This window comes from Pollachius pollachius, assembly GCF_949987615.1.
Source record: "Pollachius pollachius genome assembly, chromosome: 12".
NCBI classification, from domain to species: domain Eukaryota; kingdom Metazoa; phylum Chordata; class Actinopteri; order Gadiformes; family Gadidae; genus Pollachius; species Pollachius pollachius.
Genome location: NC_136945.1, coordinates 20,631,709 through 20,638,581, shown reverse-complemented (window position 1 = coordinate 20,638,581; position 6,873 = coordinate 20,631,709).

Sequence of the window (6,873 nt, the reverse complement as noted above, 5' to 3'; positions counted from 1 at the left end):
CTCTTTCTCTGGCAACCAACTGTTAAAGACTGCTCCCATGTCCCACACACATCTTCTGGGCGGGCAGGGAGAGAGAGAGAGAGAGAGAGAGAGAGAGAGAGAGAGAGAGAGAGAGAGAGAGAGAGAGAGAGAGAGAGAGAGAGAGAGAGAGAGAGAGAGAGAGAGAGAGAGAGAGTGAGAAAGAGTGAGAGAGAGAGAGAGAGAGAGAGAGAGAGGGAGAAGAACGAGGCGGTTGGGCCTGGGTAGAAGGACAGAGCGGTGAAGCCCTCCTGACTCTGAATGTCCAAGCAAGGCGTAGAGGGGGGTCTGTGTCGGTCTGGTTTTTGGCGGACTGGAGGTCTCTGTTGGCTGCTGCTCTGACAGTGACCTATCGGGCACTCATGTGAAACGCTCCCTAAGCCTGCAGCTTACACTGTTTAGAGGAGAGTAGTCTTAACGTCAGGATCAACTGCTACTGCTACTACTACTACAACTAATAATGATACTACCGCTGATACTACTAATACTATTAATGCTACTGCTGCTACTACTATTGCTACTACTACTAATAATAATCATATTACTACTACTTATAATGATAAGACAACTACTAGTACTACTACTGATACAGTACTACTACTGCTACTACTAATACAACTACTACTACTACTACTACTGATACTACTTCTACAACTAATACAACAAATACTACTACTTCTACTACTAATACTACTATTAATACTACTACTTCTACTCCTACTATAGTATAATACTACTACCACACAGTTGTTAATGGTGTTCATAATAAACAGAAACATCAGAATAGGTGATGCTACGTATCAGAGAGTAAAATAAACAAACCCAGGCAGTTCATATCTGAGTCAGTGCGGAACTCTGATGTTATTCTATAGCTGTGAAAACTACCTTCCTCTCACTGGTGGAGAGGCCGCACACAGCGCCTTTAAACACTTGCCATTTCATGAGTGATACCGTTTCTATGAGTTATGGCTAATCACACCGCTAGCGGAGTTATGCGTGTCTAGAAGGTTTCACAGATTAAGGCTTTGGCCCGCCAGGCCTTGCCACAAAGTGACCCATTCAGCCATGCATGGTTTCTCCGCTCGGCTTTTCCTGGAAAATTTCCGATTAAAACGCTGAATCAGGCCGGGGGAGAAGCGCTTTGGCGCGTTCGTCCCGCTTTGTGTCAATCTTTCCCCCGGCTGTCGGACGTAGGGTTCAGTGAGTAGTGAGGGTTCACGGCGGGACGCGGCGCGGTACGGCGAGGAACCCAGAGGAACCCGGACAGAACCGGCCTGGTCCACACAGCGCTGGTGCACATGGTGTGCTCAAAACCATTTAGAATTGCGTTGGTAAGGGGGGGGGCTTCTCCTGTGACTCTCTCTCTCTCTCTCTCTCTCTCTCTCTCTCTCTCTCTCTCTCTCTGTCTCTGTCTCTGTCTCTGTCTCTATCGCTCTGTCTCCCTCTCTCTCTTTTTTCTGTCTCTCTTTTCTATGTCTCTCTCTTCTCTCAGTCTCTCTTCTCTCAGGCTCCCTCTCTCTGTCTCCCTCTCTCTCTCTGCTTCTCTCTCTCCCTCTCTCCCTGTCTCTTTTCTCCATCTCTTCTCTTCTCTCCGTCTCTGTCTCTCTCCCCTGTCTGTTCCCACAGAAACACAGTTGATTTATAAGGTGCCATGGACATTTGAAGGAAACAATAGAAAAATCGAAATCAAAACAGTCCAGTAATATATTTTCAATTTGCTTCTGATCCTCCCTGACTCCAAGACCCTGTGGTGATCACTCTCACACTCAGCGCTCTCTGCCAGCTTCTGCTTTCCTTACGAGGCATACCAGTATCACGCTGGACACATTTTACTTGACTGTTGGAGTGTGCGTTTGAGTGTTTGTGTGTCTGTCTGTCAATGTGTGTATTTGTGTGTCTATGATGTTCGTCTTTCGATCCACAGTATCTTCAGTCTGTGACGGTATGTGCGTGTGCTTATGTGAATACTTCATACATGCATTTGTGTATGTTTGTGTGTGTTTGTGTGAATGTCTAGCCGTGTGTGTGTGTGTCTACCGTGTGTCTCTTGCAGTTTGTGTGTGTGTGTGTGTGTGTGTGTGTGTGTGTGTGTGTGTGTGTGTGTGTGTGTGTGTGTGTGTGTGTGTGTGTACGGCTGGCTATAGCTGCAGCTCTACTTTCTGATTGTTTCCTGAGTGCCTCGCCAGACAGGAAGTAGCAGGAAGTTATTGGCGAGGTTGCTGCACAGTTATTACCTACACACACACAAAAACACACACACACACACACACACACACACACAAAGACAGACAGTCCGAGAGGCAGACAGAGGAGGAACAGAAATACAGACGGGGGAAGGTCAGACAGACAGACATGCAGAGAGAGGAGGGACAGACAGACAGACAAACAGGGGCGGGACAGGCAGACAGACAGACAGTGAGCGGAGTGGCAGACAGACAGACAGACAGACAGACAGAAAGACAGAGAGGGGAGGGACAGCAAGACAGACAGACAGACTGTGAGGGGAGTGGCAGACAGACAGACAGACATACAGACAGACAGATAGCAAGGGGATTGACAGACAGACAGACAGACAGTGAGCGGAGTGAGAGACAGACAGACAGGGTGCTGGTGTAGGGTGCTGCGAGGAGGGTTCCAGAGCGGGGTGTTCTGCAGGAGGTGACAGACCGCACGGTGGAACAGTGCGATGACAGGAACCCGTCATCTTCCCGTCCCTTCCTCTGATAGGCTGCACTGACATGCATACAGACACACTGTTTGCATGCATGTACGCGCGCGTGTGTGTGTGTCGTGGTTTATGCGAGTGTGTGTGTGTTTGTGTGTGTGTGTGTGTGTGTGTGTGTGTGTGTGTGTCGTGGTGTTTGCGTGTGTGTGTGTGTTTGTGTGTATGCATGTGTGCGGTTTTTGTGTGTGTGCATGTGAATGTGCGTGTGTCTGTGTGTTTGCGGGCACATGTGTGTGTGATTGTTTACTTGTGTGCGTGTCAGTTGGTGTGTCCGCATGTGTGTGTGTTTTTGTTTGCTTGCGTGTGCATTTGTGTTTGTGTGTGTGTGTCTGTGTGCACGCATGTGTGGGTCAGTGTGTGTGTGTGTGTGTGTGTGTGTGTGTGTGTGTGTGTGTGTGTGTGTGTGTGCGTGTGCAGGCATGCATGTGTGTGGGGCAGTGCTTCTACTTCCTGTGCAGCCTCCCTGGCCGGGGCTAAATGTTTTCTTTATCTGTAACCTGACCTTACAGTGCAGCTGCTCCTTCTACGGCATGGCCTGTTGCTTCTGCTGTCACTCTGTTGGCCTGGCTGTTGGTGTGCTAGGCCTCTCTCTCTCTCCCCCGCGCTCTCTCCCCGCGCTCTCTTTCTCCCTCTCTCTCCCTCTCTCACTCTCTCTCTCTCTCTCTCTCTCTCTCTCTCTCTCGCTCTCTCTCTCTCTTGCTCCCTCTCTCTCTCTCCCCCTCTCTCTCTCTCTCTCTCTCCCCTCTCTCCCTCTCTCTCTCTCTCTCTCTCTCTCTCTCTCTCTCTTGCTCCCTCTCTCTCTCTCTCTATCTCTGTCTTTACTTCTCACTCCCTCTCTCTTGCTCTCTCTCTCTCTCTCTCTCTCTCACTCTCGCTCTATCTCTCCATCTGTGATACACGCTGTACAAGGAGAATTGCATGCTGGGGGTTTACTGTATTGGGTTTGTATTGGGTTTTGCAGTTGTAGGTTTACATTTTAAAATATATTTTGCTCATTTAAGATATGAAGGGTTTTGATTCCACTTTTCATAAACTTCAAGGATTGTAGTTTGAAGCTTTCAAACTGGTGTTGTTGTTTTTTGGTCCAAAGGGTCAAAGTTCACTCCTCCAGCATGTTCAGATATAGTCGTCCAGGGAGCCCTCTGGAAGGAGACTGCTCACGGCTGATTCAGAGATAATGTTAGGAAACATTTCACATTGCGTAATCATAATCACAACAATGCTCGTGATTGTGTACGACAACAAGCCACATTTCAACTGTCAGTGGCCAGATGCGACTATGAACCTATTAATTGAACCGTCTACTCATGGAGCAGGATAATGAATCCCGACGAGCTGACGGTCTTCTTGCATGGTTGACACCGCCATCGGTGTGTGAATGTGTGCGTGAACTGTTGTGTGTCACTTTGGCTAAATGCCCTGAATGTAAAGGCGTCGTTCTCGTTCAGTCATCGGACCCTCCAGCCTTCTGCTCAGCTGACTCCTGAACAAGGAGAAACCGCTGGTCATATTCACACCCAAGGCCCCGCCGGTTAAGAATAGCCCTGATATCAAGAGGCCGGCTCTTCCTCTGTACAGGTCTGCCCCCTCGTATCACCCAGGAGCCCACACACGGCTGCACTGAGGAAGAGGAGGGAGAAACGCTTTAGTGGGGTTTTGGGGGAGGGAGGGAGGAAGGAGAGAGAGGTGGGGGAGGGTGTGGGGGAGGGCAAGGGGGGGGATAGGGCTTGGGTTGAGAGACGGGGATGAGTGACAGATCCTGACTGCGCCCTTGAAGAGCAACCTCGCGCGGTAGATCAGACTGACAGTTGGTCATAACGAGTAGCGGTGGGTTTCAGCTATTCAAAAATATTTATTGCAACCCTTTGAATATCAGATTGCACATTTGAAGCTGTCGTGGTGTTCGCTGTGATTGTTTTTACGTTTAAAAGTTGAAGAGTAAACGTCTTGAGGCGGGCTATCGAAAGATCGGGGTTTGGGTTGTGTTCCGACTGAGCATTTTTGATTGACAGTGTTGGTGGTCTGCCAGCCCGCCCACACGCTGCCCTCAGCTGTTGCTATTGGCTGTAACCCTTGAGGGATGGGTCACTGAGTCTCCATGGCTCTCACAGAGGAATGCTTGGTACTATGGTGGTCGAGTGGGTCTCCCTGCAGAAGTTATTTCCGTAATCCATCCGGTGGGTAGCGATACGACACTGGAAGTGACCCTTTTATTCCCAATAAATGTCTATAGATATAACTCTCTAAATAACCTTAAGAATAATCCAAAAAATACATTACAATTAAATACGAAATTAAACATAATTTCATAAGAATAAAACTGAAGCCATCAGCAAAATTATCCAATGTAATAATTCTCTGAAACTACTTCGACCTCATATGCAGGCTTAAAATTGGTTTTAAATGACAAACTGTAACATAACGAGAGTATCCATCGTGCTCAATCAGACGAGAGCGTCATAAACCACGAGTGAACTGTTCTCCTCAACCGCTCACGGCCAGACCAGAACCTCAGACCCTCTACCTCCGAGAAGCCGGTCCTTCCTCTGTTAAAACACAAACGGCTCGGAGACCTCCCCTCTGTGGCCCTCGTAGCCAAAGGCCTGTGTCCCAGCACGCCCGTCGTGGAATCACTTCCTCCTTAAACCTTGAACTTTCCTGCAATGCGGGCAGCTTGCTCCAGCCAGGCAGCCTGAGCAGTCCCAAAAGAATGTCTGGTGTGTGGCTGGTATTCCCGTCGGGATGCTTCCCTGCTTCGTAACAAACCCTGGTTCGAGGGCTGCAAGGTAGGGCCGACCGTGCCCAAAGACTCTGTGGCCGTGGGAGATGGACCGGGGAGTGGGGGGGGGGGGAGAGATAAGACCAGGGGACAGCGCTCTGCCCTGGGATCGGTTCCGCGGGGGCCTGGGAAGCATGGAACCGTGAGGACAGTAGCCTGGGAGCGTGCATGAATGGCGGCGCTTGAATGAGAGGTGCATAACTTTGCGGCCTTATTTACATTCCTACTGCTCTTCTGGAATTCTGTAGCATGGAGCGAGAGCGAGCGGGTCCCGTGGGTAGGAGTGGAGGAGAGGCGTGGTCCCGCTCTCTCTGAGGAATGGAAATGCGCTAGCGTGTCATCAAGAGAGGGAAGCCAGTAGCAGGAATCTGGCAACTGATACGCTTTTATTTTGTAATTACACCCTTGGATCAATGGCACACTTTTATTTTGTTGCGTAAACGTATCGTGTGTTTGAGGCGTGGGATTCCCGAACTGGCAACTGATGCTTCTGGGACATACGTTTAAGTATTTGTTGCGCATACTTTTATTTTGTATTTGACTTATTTTTTAGCGACAACCTTTGTCTTGGTAAATACTTACACAAACTGTTAAGTGCAAATTGTGTAGGTGTCTGTGAATGTGTTTTGTGAATGTGCTTCATACATTTTGAAATGACCCTATTTTTGTTTTAATTTTTTTTTCGTCTGGGTGTGTGCGTATGCGTATGTGTTTGTGTGTGCATGTGTGTGTGTGCGTGTGTGTGTGTGTGTGTGTGTGTGTGTGTGTGCATGTGCGTGTGTATGTGGGCGTGTGTGTGTGTGCGTATGTGTGTGTTTGTGCGCGCGTGTTATTTTTAGTGGGGGCCTCACCACGACGATGTCCTTCTGTTGTTCCCGCTCTAAACTTGGCCCCGGAGTCGCGGCGATGTGTTATATATTTAAATACATATCTGCCGTATCAGCTATCAGAAGATCAGTTGTCACATTTCTTCTAGAACAATCCCTCGTTTGTCTCGTTGTTGTTGTTGTTGTCGTTGAATCCGACTTCCACCAACAGACTGACTCAACACAATCCAATTTAACGAAAAAAAGCGTGGTGGGTTGTTACGCGATAGCCCTTCCTTGTTTAACAGGGATAGGATTGAGCCGTTCAACAGAAGATATCATTTCGTCGCTCAACAGAGAATACGATTTCCTCGTTCCACAGGACTCGGATGATTTTGTGGATCCGTTTATTCACTCTGCGTCGTCGCAGCAGTAGATCATCATTGGGTTGGGTGTGTGTTTGTGTTTGTGTTTGTGTGGGTGTGCACGCGTCGGCGTGTGTGCGTGTGCCTGTGTGTGTATACGTGCACGTGTGTGTGCGTTCG